The sequence below is a fragment of the Malus domestica genome, chromosome 07 (assembly GCF_042453785.1).
Source record: "Malus domestica chromosome 07, GDT2T_hap1".
Taxonomy (NCBI): domain Eukaryota; kingdom Viridiplantae; phylum Streptophyta; class Magnoliopsida; order Rosales; family Rosaceae; genus Malus; species Malus domestica.
In genome coordinates, this window is record NC_091667.1 from 11,234,044 (window position 1) to 11,247,373 (window position 13,330).

General features: G+C 41.6%; 1 pseudogene; it reads left to right on the forward strand.

Annotated features, from left to right (window-relative positions):
* The first annotated feature begins 1,832 nt into the window (after nucleotides 1-1,832).
* On the forward strand, nucleotides 1,833-8,261 carry LOC139197688 (uncharacterized; annotated as a pseudogene).
* The last annotated feature ends 5,069 nt before the right edge of the window (nucleotides 8,262-13,330 follow it).

Sequence of the window (13,330 nt, forward strand, 5' to 3'; positions counted from 1 at the left end):
TCGTTGATGGCTGAGGTGGCCAGTCTTCGGCAAGAGGTCAGAATGCTTAGGCATGAGAATAAAGAGTTGCACATGCTCGCAACTAATTACTCAATAAGCATGAAGATGAAGCTTGACCAGCTGTAGGAGTCCGAAGTTCGGATTCAGAGTGATCATCAGAGGTTTGTGGCGTTACTCCAGCGGCAACTTCTGCCTTCGTCCTCCGACGTTTCACCAAATGTTGAAGCTCCGGATAATCAATCTCTGGTGCTTCGTCTTTCTGGAGCTCCGCCGAGTGATGAGGTGCCACCTGATCATCCTTGAAGATCCCTTCCTGTAAATTTGATTTAACTCTTTTTTCTTTTTAGGTATGTATAATGCAAATTTATGTAAAATTTCCAGAAAAAATAAATAAAATGGACTTTATTTCTCTTAATGCATTTGTTTTTCTTTTTTTTTTCTCTGTATACATACATATATTATGTACACATATATATATATATATATATTTTTTTTTTTTTAATTATTATTATTTTTTTTCACGTGGACTGATCCACCATTCCAAAACCCTTTTGCATGGTGCTAGGCTAGCCACCAAGAATCCACCTTCTCCTTTATATATATATATATATTTTTTTTTTTCTTTTCCGTCTGCTTTCGGTGCCAGATGCACCCCCCATTTTTTTTCACGTGGTGCCAACACCACTTTACTCCACTATCTTTTGTCATTTTTTAAAATCATTTCTTTACATGGTGGAGGTTCACCAAATTTTTTTTTATTCATTTTATCATGGTGATTGAAGCACCACCAATAGTTTTTTTTTAATTATTTTATTGAATTTTTTTTCTATATATTTTGATGATGGGGTGAGGAATTTAGGCATCACAGGTTGCATAGTTCCTCAGCGAGCTTGAAGGGCGCTGCATGGCGGAGAGCTGGAGTCGCTGGAGCTTAAGGCAGAATGTAAGGCGTCGAGCTTTATGATCGGCTAGTCGTTTGACGGCGGTCATTGAATGTAAGGCATGATGCACAGGAGTTGGAGGAAGATATGCAGTGGGCTGAGCTGGAGCGGAGCATCCTCGCTGGGGAGAAGGAGTGGGAGAGCCAAATGGTGATGAAGAGTCCTGCTCGTGACTAGCTGCCCTTTGCTCGCTGTTGTGGAGGAAGGAGAGCTTCGCATGCTGCAAGGGAGGAGTCTTGGTGCTGTAGCTTGACGTCCTAAAGAAGCGTGGTTGATTCGCGCATCAAGCCCAATTTGGAAACCGACGGTTGGGAGCAAAAATGAAGGTGAAGCAGCAGCCTGTTCATCCTTGACCATGGGAGATCAAACTCTGAACCACCTCAAACCATCCCTTACTGGCAGCCTAATGAAGGGCAGGTCAACCACCGTCCGTATTTATTGGTGCTGTTTATCACACTTGTTAATTCATCAGCATCAAACATCAGCTTTACTACCTTGGAGCGACCTGAAGAGACAGAGACGCGGATGAGAGAATGGGTGTCCTCGTTCTTGAGAAAGAAAACTTCGGCGAGCTGTTTCAGTGAAAGAGATTTAAACACCGAAGAATCACCGGTCCTGACGGCTTTGAAGAGATCTTCGGTTTTGAGTTTCTGCTTGGACGACATTGGATAACCGATCTCCATGTCCAACAAACATCTGCTCCACATGGACTTCAAAACGAGCTGCCTGCATCTTTGACGGCAGCAAGTAATGATCTTTCCCTGATCAGCCAACTGACCATGCTTCACCATTGAGATCACCACGTCGACTTGCTTGATCGCATTCACGGAGCTCTCGTGATCGTACAGATCACCCAGCACGAAATTAACGCCCATAACCTTGAAGTTCTCGATGACTTTGGACTTTGCTATATTGGAGGAGGGTAGCTTCTCGAACCAGAACGTGGGTGGGGTGCTGCTGCTGACGGTGCTGCTACAGGAGGAGCGAGAGCAGCTGGTCCTGGGTCGGACCTTTTGACCCGGCCGCGATCAAGCTTAGCACCACGTGGATGAACAACGGCGAGTATACGCGGCTTGATTGTTTACCTTCGTTCTGAAGCAGCTGCTTCGTCAGCCCCATCATGAAGTCGTTTTGGTTGATGATGCTTTCTCACAGCTCCATTTCTGATGTTCCTTTTACGGGCTTATTGTCAATATGGGCTTGTGAAATGAAGGGAGGCCTGCTCTGTGGCTCTCTTTGATGGAGACAAGGCTGGGGCGGCCCAATTCTTTTTTTTTATGTTCTTTTCTTTTTTTCTTTTTTTTTCTTCTTCTTCTTCTTTTTGCAGAAACTGTATTCCCTTTTTTTTTTAATTTTTTATTACAAAGTAATATTTTTGCATTTGTAATAAATTTGACTTTCGTTAATAAAACCCTTTTTTTTTAATTATTATGACATATGTATTTTTTTTCTTTCTAATAATAACATATATATATATATATATATTTTTTTTTTAATAAAACTTTTTTTTTTATTTCGACGTGATGAAAGGAATCTTTAATTTTGAGAAGATAGAGCATGATGCTCGGACCTCACGAAGCTTCCAGAGACGGGGTAGTGCTTGTGCAATAGACTGCAACGGGGTTTCGCTGTGTAGTGCCTTTTGTTCACAGTCTTTTTCCCTCGGTGGTGCGTTGCCTTATGGAGCTGTACAAGAGCCTGCAACGATACTTCGCTGCGTAATGCCTTTTGATCACGACTTTCCTCGGTGGTGACGTTGTTGTGCACATTGACCTTGCTGCCTGGAAAGACCGTCTTGTAGCTGCCCTTCCTTTAAAGAAATAACGTATTCACATTTTGCATTTGCTATTTACTCTTCAAAGTGTTTGTGTTTTTGTTGATGCTGCGACTGTACTTGAAGTTTCGAAGTTTCAAGTTGCCTACATACCCTCGGTTGAGGAGGGATCAAGTCATGACGTAGTTCAAATGGGTGATGGATTGCTTTTGGCGGTTTTGATGGTGGTTTTGCCGTACACAGTTTATGCTCTTGCAGGCCAGGAGGATCTTGGTGCCGTTTGCAGTTTCAACACGTGCAGGCAAGGAGCGTTGGTGTCGCCTTTTATGCTGGTGCGGACTAGGAGCATTGGTGTCACCTTTTATGCTCATTCGAACCAAGAGCATAGTGCCATGCAGTTTAGACTCGTGCTGGCGATGAGCTTTATGTCCTGCAGTTTAGGCTCGTATGGACAATGAGCATTGTTGGTTTGTCAAGCGATCCGGGAGAGTCGTTCCTCACAATCTTCATAGCAAGGAGCTTTGACTGAGTAGTTGAAGAAGTCTTCTGGGAAGATGTCACGTATCGTGATGGGGATGGATGATCTTCGTGTCAAAGTTTCATTATCTCCAACACTTTCACATTGTTCTGAAGGTTGACAGGAGCTACTTTGCCCCTTTTCCCATTGGTGAACTTGTGGAAGAGATGGTTGCTGCTTGGAGAGGCGTTCCTCACAATCTTTATAGCAATGAGCCTTGACTGAGTAGCTAAATAATTTTCTGAGGAAGAAGAGATCGCGCATGGTCGATATTTGTGTTGAAATTTCCTCATCTTCAACACTTTCACATCGTTTTGGAGGTTGGCGAAAGCTGCTTTGCCCCCTTTCCGATTGGTGCACTTGTGGAGAAGACATATGCTTCTTGTGCAATTTCTTCGGAGTGACATGAGTCAATTGATAGGAGCATATTTATGCGACTGAGTTAGCTTGTTCTCATGCATTTATGTTGTTATTTCTTAGTTAATTATGTATTTTAAGCTATTTTCGTGTGTTTGTAGGTCCATAGGCCTTATAAAGCAATAAGGTGCATTTTTGGTGCATTTTGGAGCAGTTTTGGGCTTGGAATGGATAGCACATGCATGGAGCAAGGTGGATGGACGAAATTGAAGACTAAAGAGGCTTGGAATGTGTTAGAAAGAAAGAATAATTAATGACAAAGGGCTCAACAACCAAAGAAGAAACATGAGTCAAGATTACCTTATTTTGATTTAATCTTTCCTAATCCTCAATGTCCCTAAGTTCCAACAACATTCCTTGTCTATTTCATTCACTCATTGCCTAGCACCACCCTTGTTCCCTCCATCATTCCAAATTTCTTGAATCAATCATCACTACACCTTAACCCTTGACTCATTTCTACACCATTCCACCTCCCTTTCCTTTCTCTACCATGTGCACAATCATTCATGTTCCCTACTTGCATTCATTGTTGCAACACTACTCCATTTTACCCCTCATGCTTTGCATTATTACTTCACTTTCACCTTTGAATCATTTCAACACCACTCCATTTTACCCATACTTTGCATCATTACTTCACTTTCACCTTTGAATCATTTCAACACCACTCCATTTTACCCATGTTTTGTATCATTACTTCACTTTCACCTTTGAATCATTTCAACACTTTCACCTTTGAATCATTTCAACACCACTCCATTTTACCCATGTTTTGCATCATTACTTCACTTTCACCTTTGAATCATTTCGACACTACTCCATGTCCCCCTCCATTGCCTTGCACTTCCTCTATAAAAGGAAGTGTGTGTAACATAAATTGAGTCATATATTTTTTAGATCATTCACTCCCATTTCAATACAACCTTCATCCAAACACATCCATTCATATTTACATCCATTCCTCCATACAAGCAAACCTTCAAACACTCACCAACACCTTGTGCCGTAGCAAAGGAAGGAAAGGAAAGTGCTTGGACGTGCGTGCTGTCAACTTGGATCGTTGGAGCGTTTAGGTGTTTTCTTTCTTTTGTTTCCAATGTTAAATTTATTTTCTGATTTTGTTGCAATTATGAGTGGCTAAACCCCCATTTAGTTAGAGGGAAGTTTGAAGCCATGAACATGCTTGAGATATGAATTGATTTCTTCCAATTGTGATTTGATAAGTTGTGATTGCAATTCAATTATCTATTTTATTCATAACTGATTCTTGTATGTTTATTAAGGATGCATACTTAATTTTCATGCATGAATTAGATGCTAGAATATAAATGAGTTTCACCTAATCGTTACAAGTTTATATTCATGGGTAGTGAAGGTTGTTTATCACAATCGCGTTAATTGAATTCTTGGCAATTGTATCATGCATTCATAGTTATAATTGTCTCGTCAACACTTATGATTTTCATTGAACATAATGATCTCTGATTGTATCTCTATTATGCATTCATATAGGGGACTTTTAGAGAATGATTTGGGTTGTTGCATGCATTCATCCAATTCAATGAGTAAAGGAAAATCTGAGGGTTAATTTGTGCATCACGGTTAATCTGGGGTGTTGAGCATAATAGTTTATTGAAAAGCAATTGGAAATCGATTCATGTACAAGTGTGTCATGTGTGAAGAACGGACCTCTAACTAATCCATCCATCATTTTATTTCTCAAATTCATTTTATAATCTGCCTAGTTTTATAACTTGCTTGTTTATTTCAAATTCATCCAAACCAAAATCCTCTTTTTACTTTTTTGTTTCAAAGTGTTAAATTTATGTTTTGTTTGTGTTTTTAAGTGTTTTGAGTCTATAGAGTCTAGTTAAGTGTTTTTAAGTTTCTTTTTGTAAGTCAGTTTAGATTAGCAATCCCTCCTAATCCCCGGTCCAGAACGATCCCTACTTATACATATACTACAATTGTCAAAAGAGGGTTTAATTTGAGTGCTTAACTTTCATCGCATCAAATTTTGGTGCCGTTGCCGGGGATTAGCAACTTTGCTAATCCCTTATTATTTCTTTTTGTTTATTTTCATGTGTTTTTGTTCCTAGTTGCTGATTTTACTTGTTTTCTTGTTTTAGGTGGTTTATGACTCGAAGTTCTCAACCTGTTCAGAAGCACATCTTTGACTTTGACGACGATTTTGAGAGAACTTTGAGACGAGCAAGGAATCAACAAGAACCCCAATCATCTCAACCTGCACCAGATCTTGAAGAAGTCAAAGTAGAAGAGCAAGAGGAGGCCACGGCAAGGACTTTTGAAGAAGTCCAAGATATGGCAGTAGACAATCGAACAATCAAGGAGCTTTTCGTTTCGAGATTGGACAATGCTCTGCCTTTATGCATTCAATATCCAAGGGCGGCCTAAAAAAAGACCGACGAGTTCGAATTAAAGTCCAGTTTATTGCACCATATTCCTAAGTTCCATGGGTTGTCCATGGAAGATCCTAATAAACATTTGAAGGAGTTCGAGGTTGTTTGTTCGAGCATGACCCCTGTGAATGTTGATGGGAGCATTCTGAAAATGAAGGCTTTTCCCTTTTCTTTCTTGGAAAAGGCTAAAGATTGGTTGTATGAGCTAGCCCCCGGAACTGTCACATCATGGGAGAGTATGAAACGGGCATTTTTGGAGAAGTTTTTCCCAACTTCTCGAGTCATTCTACTATGCAAAAGGATTAGTGGCATTCAGCAAAACCAAGGTGAATCATTTCCCACTTACTATGAGCGTTTTAAAACCCTTGTTGCTTCATGTCCACAGCACCAGATGAATGAGGAGCTTCTTCTTCAATATTTCTACGAAGGGCTTCTACCAATTGAACGCCAAATGCTAGATGCCTCAGCGGGAGGAGCTTTGGTGGACAAAACACCCATGGCTGCCAAGACCTTAATTGCTAACCGAGCATTGAATGCTCAACAATATGAAGGCGTTGGTCAAAGAGACAACCCACGGCAGCAACAAGTTAATGAGGTAAGTGTTATTTCCGAACTTTAAAATCAAATGGCTAATCTTACTACTCTTCTTTCACAGGTGGTTGAAAAACCAAAAGAACAAAGTGTAGCTGCTTGTGGTGTGTGCTCAATGAATGGACATCTCACGGATATGTGCCCTCAATTGATCGAGAACGGAGGGTGGGAATCTGCCAACGCCATGGGAGTCAAAACCAACTAAGGAATGATCCGTTCTCGAATACATACAATCCAGGTTGGAGAGATCATCCAAATTTCAAATGGAGGGAGCCCCAACAAACCCAACAACAAAGTACATTTAAACAGCAACCTCCGGGATTCTATCAAAGACAGTATGCACCCGCACAACCCCAAACACAACCTGCCCAAAATAACTCAGGTTCGTCTTTTGATAATGCTCAAGTTATTCAGTTACTAACTACGTTGGCGAAGGGTCAGGAAAATCAAGCCAAAGATATGCATAATTACGCCAAGGAAGTGCAAAATCAAGCTCGAGAGGTGACTGAATTGAAGAGACAGATGGGACAAATGGCTGAGTTCATGGGGCAATTTAGTAGAGAGCCAGGTAAGTTACCTAGTTCGACGGATGTGAATCCAAATGGAGGCTTCGAATCTGCCAAAGCCATCACCTTGCGAAGTGGACAAGAAGTTGGATCTGATCCCAGCCCATCTAAATCCAATCAAAAGGAGGACGAAAATATGCAACCTGAGGAAAATGAACGAGGCCTGCCCTTGGCAAGGATTGAGCAATCTTTGCCGTAGCAACCTACACACCTTAATTCGACCACAAAAGGTAAGTTGGGTTCAATTTCCATGACTTCTAATTCTATTCCAACCAATGCACCATTTCCTCGCAGGTTTATGCAATCAAAGAAGGACGAGAGTGACAAAGGCATCCTTGACACTTTCAGAAAGGTGCAAGTCAACATTCCACTTCTAGATGCAATTAAACAAGTCCCCAAGTATGCTAAGTTCCTGAAGGAGCTGTGCACTACAAGGAAGAGGGCTTCGAACAAAGAGGTGGTAAGGGTAAGTGAGAATGTCTTAGCTGTGTTGCAACGAAAATTACCTCCTAAGTGCAAAGATCCAGGCAGTTTTACAATTCCTTGTGTTATAGGAAATATCGCTTTGAATCTGCCATGTTAGATCTAGGTGCATCAATAAATGTCATGCCTTATTCAATATATGCATCTATGAACTTGGGAGAATTAAAAAATGATGGAGTGATCATTCAACTAGCCGATAGATCTAATGCGTATCCAAAAGGTGTTTTGGAGGATGTTTTAGTGCAGGTGAATCACCTAGTCTTTCCGGCGGACTTCTACGTGCTTGAAATGGAAGACTCGAACTATTCCCCTTAATTACCAATATTACTTGGCCGACCATTCATGAAGACTGCTCGTACAAAGATATATGTATTCAAGGGAACATTGACTATGGAATTTGATGGGGAAGTTATTGATTTCAATATTTCTGATGCTATGAGATATCCTCATGATGGTCACTCTTGTTTCTCTATTGATGTGATTGAATCTTGGGCGCAGGAATTCCTTGATGATTTGAGTGAGGATGCACTTGAAAAGACTCTCACGTAAAGTATTGGACTCAAAAACGAAGGGTTAGCACTTAGGCATGCACACGACAACAACAAGGCACATCTTGCCATGCCTATTCAAGAAGAATTGGTGGAGATGGTTGCTGCCCTAGAGTCAAATCCAAGGCATATTGGTAAGTCTCCTAACCTAATTTCAATTCCCAATTCGACTAACAAGTTGCTTCCTTCTGTAATCCAGCCCCCTTCCCTAGAGCTTAAACCATTGCCGAGCCATTTGAAATATGTGTTTTTGGGAGAACAAGAGACGTTGCCCGTTATCATCTCTTCTTCACTCACTGCACAAGAGGAGGACAAGTTGGTGAGGGTGCTTCGGGAATACAAAACTGCCATTGGGTGGACATTGGCCGATATCAAGGGAATTAGTCCTACCACTTGCATGCATCGAATACTCTTGGAAGAAGGAGCCAAACCATATAGAGAAGCACAACACCGGTTCAATCCACTCATGATGGACGTTGTGAAGAAGGAAATCATCAAGCTACTAGATTGTGGAGTGATTTACCCAATTTATGATAGCCATTGGGTTTCGCCGGTCCAAGTTGTTCCTAAGAAGTCCGGAGTCACTGTGGTAAAAAATGAAGATAATGAGCTTGTGCCCACCAGAATCCAAACCGGATGGAGAGTTTGTATTGACTATCGGAAGCTTAACGCTACGACAAGAAAAGATCACTTCCCGCTGCCCTTTATTGATCAAATGCTGGAAAGGTTAGCCAGTCATTCATTTTATTGTTTTCTTGATGGCTATTCGGGTTATAATCAGATTGTGATAGCTCCCGATGACCAAGAAAATACTACCTTCACATGTCCATTCGGTACCTTTGCTTATCGTCGCATGCCGTTCGGCCTATGCAACGCACCTGCCACTTTCCAAAGATGTATGGTAAGTATATTCTTCGATTATGTTGAGAAGATAATTGAGGTATTTATGGATGATTTCAGTGTATTTGGGGAGTCTTTTGATAATTGTTTGGATAATCTGACCTTGATCTTGAAACGATGTGTTAAAACTAACCTTGTGTTAAATTGGGAAAAATGCCACTTTATGGTTAAACAAGGTATAGTTTTAGGCCATATTGTTTCAGAAAAAGGAATTGAAGTAGATAAATCAAAAATAGACCTTGTACGTCACTTACCCTCTCATACTTCGGTTAGAGAGGTTCGTTTGTTTCTTGGCCATGCAGGGTTCTACAGGCGTTTCATCAAGGATTTTTCCAAAATATCCAACCCCCTTTGCCGATTACTTCAAAAAGATGTGCCCTTCCAATTTGATAAGGAGTGTGAATCAGCATTCAAGCAGCTCAAAGGGAAGCTCACTTCGGCCCCTATCATTGTTCCTCCCGATTGGAGCCTTCCTTTCGAGCTTATGTGCGATGCATCCGACTATGCATTGGGCGCTGTTTTGGGGCAAAGAAAAGACAAGCAGCCACATGTTATATACTATGCCTCTCGGACTCTCAATGATGCCCAATTGAACTACTCCACAACGGAAAAAGAACTTCTAGCTGTTGTCTTTGCTTTAGGTAAATTTCGATCTTACTTAATTGGAACTAAAGTGATTGTTTATACTGATCATGCAGCTTTAAAGTACTTACTAACGAAGAAGGAAGCAAAACCGAGGCTCATTCGTTGGATGCTTCTTCTTCAAGAGTTTGACATCGAAATCTGAGACAAGAAAGGAAGCGAGAATGTGGTGGCTGACCACTTAAGCCGAATGGTCCATGAGGAGCATGAGCATAACGTGCCTATCCCTGAAACTTTCCCCGATGAGCAGCTGCTGTCAATTGAGGTAAGTGAACCATGGTATGCCGATCTAGTGAATTACTTAGTGTCTAAACAAGTTCCTAGCACTCTCACCAAGCACCAATGTGATAAACTTCGAAAAGATGCACGTTTCTATGTTTGGGATGATCCCTATTTGTGGAAGTATTGCTCTGATCAGATTTTACGTAGATGTGTGCATGATTGTGAATTTCTTTCGATCCTAAGATTTTGTCATACTTATGCTTGTGGTGGACATTTTGGCACTCAAAGAACGACATTAAAGGTTCTTGAATGTGGATTTTATTGGCCCACGTTGTTTAAAGATGCTAGAACTTATTGTATAACGTGTGATCGGTGCCAAAGAATGGGAAACATAGGTACCAAAGATCAAATGCCGCAACAACCCCTATCCTTTGTTGAAATTTTTGATGTTTGGGGTATTGATTTCATGGGTCCTTTCCCTCCATCTTATGGTTTCACTTATATCTTGCTAGCTGTTGATTACGTTTCAAAATGGGTGGAAGCAAAAGCCACTCGTACTAACGATTCTAAGGTTGTTGCAGATTTTGTGAAAACTAACATTTTTGTTAGGTTTGGAATGCCTAGAGTTCTCATTAGTGATGGAGGCTCCCACTTTTGTAATCGAACCATTGAGGCTTTGCTTAAAAAGTACAACGTTACACATAAGGTTTCAACACCTTATCATCCTCAGACCAATGGGCTAGCCGAGGTTTCAAACAGAGAGATCAAGCAAATCCTTGAGAAAACTGTGGGGCCAACAAGGAAGGATTGGAGCTTGCGCTTAGACGATGCATTGTGGGCTTATCGTACGACCTACAAAACTCTCCTTGGCATGTCCCCTTTTCGGCTCATCTATGGTAAGCCATGTCATTTGCCCGTCAAGTTAGAGCACAAAGCATATTGGGCTGTGAAGACCTTCAACATGGATATAGATGCCGCTGGGGTGCATAGAAAGCTCCAATTAAATGAACTCGAGGAGATTAGGCACGAGGCATACGAGAATGCTCGGATTTACAAGGATAAGACCAAGGCGTATCATGACAAGATGCTTCGTACAAAGACATTCTCCAAGGGGCAGAAAGTGCTCCTCTTTGATTCTCGCCTTCGGTTATTCCCCGGTAAGTTACGCTCTAAGTGGATTGGACCCTTTGTTATTTCTAATGTTTTTTCCCATGGTGCAGTCCAAGTCCAAAGCATGAAAACCGGCCATGAATTTAAGGTGAATGGGCATCGTTTGAAGCCCTATTACGACCTGTTTGAAGAGCATATCGTGGAGGAAATACCCCTCCATGCCGTGAGCCCTAATGGAGCTTAAAAGGAGGTATCGTCCGGCTGCAAGACGTTAAAGAAAGCGCTTCTTGGGAGGCAACCCATGTATTCAAAAAAAGGAAGATCTATGAATCGCTCTACAATCAGTTTTGCGTTTCTAGAAACCTTCCCTTTTCTGCATTTCTATTTTGCCATGATTGTCATTTTTTTTATTTAATTATTTTTGGGTGTGGGTTTATTTTTGAAACATTGACAGATATGCAAGATAGTCTTACATTCATTTTCATGGAAAAAAAAAAGAACATTAAGCAGGAAATTACAAGAGGGAGCCTTCACAAAGGCTGCTTAGGAGAAGTTTCAGTAGTCGGCGGAGCCCCAGAAGAAGGAGGCAGCAGAGGTTGATCATTTGGAGCTTTAGTACGCGGTGCAGCCCTAGAAGACGAAGGCAAATGTTGTTGGAACAAACCCACAAACCGCTGATGATCAAGTAAAATCTGACCATCAGATTCCTGCATCTGGTCAATCTTCCTCTTCATGTTTGTAGCATAATTATGTGCGAGCCTGTGCAATTGTTTATTCTCATGCTTAAGCCCTCTAATCTCCTGCTTGAGACTCATCACTTCAGCCGCCAATGATTCAACTTGACGGGTTCGGGCAAATAGGCGTTAGGCCATATTAGACACGGAACCTACACACTGCACACTGAGAGCCAGAGAATCCTTTACAGCCAACTCATCAGACCGTTTGGCAAGTAGTCTATTATTTTTGGGAGTGACAAGGTTCTTGGCCACCACCGCAGCTGTCATATCATTCTTTATCACCGAATCCCCAACGGTAAGGGGACCAGTAGGGGATATGAAGGATGGGCGCCATATGTTGTCTGGAGAAGGCGGGGCTGCCTCTTCACCAAGGTTCAAGTCAAAACGACGGTCGGAGGGGCCAAACATTTTCATAGGTGTTAAAGAAAGAAGAGGTCGGACAAGTCAAGATCGTAAAAGTGCAAGAAGAGAGTTTTTACAGGCAGAAATTCAAGTGTGCTTTGAACGTCCTGCGTACCTCTATAAAAATCAGCACTGGATGAGATTTCAGAGATCGAAGAGGCAAGCTCAGAAATCGAAGAGGCCAACTAAAAAAATCAAAGAGGTGCTAGCTTTCTCAAAAGATGAGCTTGCTCAGAAACCACGACCAATCTTCTTTTCCAGATTTGTCCGCACTTGTCACATGCAACTCGATGGGATTTCAGAGATCGAAGAGGCAATTCCAGATATCGGAGAGGCATCTTCTTTTGCAGACGTGTCAACATCTGTCACATGCAGAGTAAGCTTTGCGGAAATCACGGGCAGTTTGTCGAAGTGCCGATTCCAACCATCTGTTTTTCCCAACGTGTCAACATCTGTCACTTGCAAAGTCAGCTTTACAAAAATTACGGGCAATCTGTCGAAGATCTCTTGTGAAGTAGAAAGCACGTGAAGTTTACTATTAAACCATCCAACGGTTGCTGACAAGAGTGAAAGAATAGTACCGGTTATTAATTCCTATAAATGTCATCCTTCACCCTCAATTGCAAGGCAGACATACATAACCCCCCTTCTTCTCAGAAAATGCCTTTCCAACACACCCTCTCGAGTCACTCAGTGTTCCTAATTCTTTGGGGTACCTTTGCAAACAACTCATCCAAAGCAAAAGTATTTCATATCATGAAGGTTGAAAGCAAGAGTATCTCATATCATGCTTTCTCCATGTCCTTCTCCTTGTCTTTGTTTTAAGACAAGGAGAAAGAGAGCAATCAGCCAGCACTTGGTATCAATCTTCCGATCTGGAACCGACTGCCTGGAAACCCTTCCTGATTGCTTACCTAGCCTTGCTCTCGAGTACTCATCTTCATCATCTTATGCTTTCTCTTCGTCTACCACATCTGCCTGGGGAACAGATAAGGGAAGTGAAAATGATACCTCGAAGCATGTGGAGACAATTTACCAATTCATCCTCAGCTAGAGA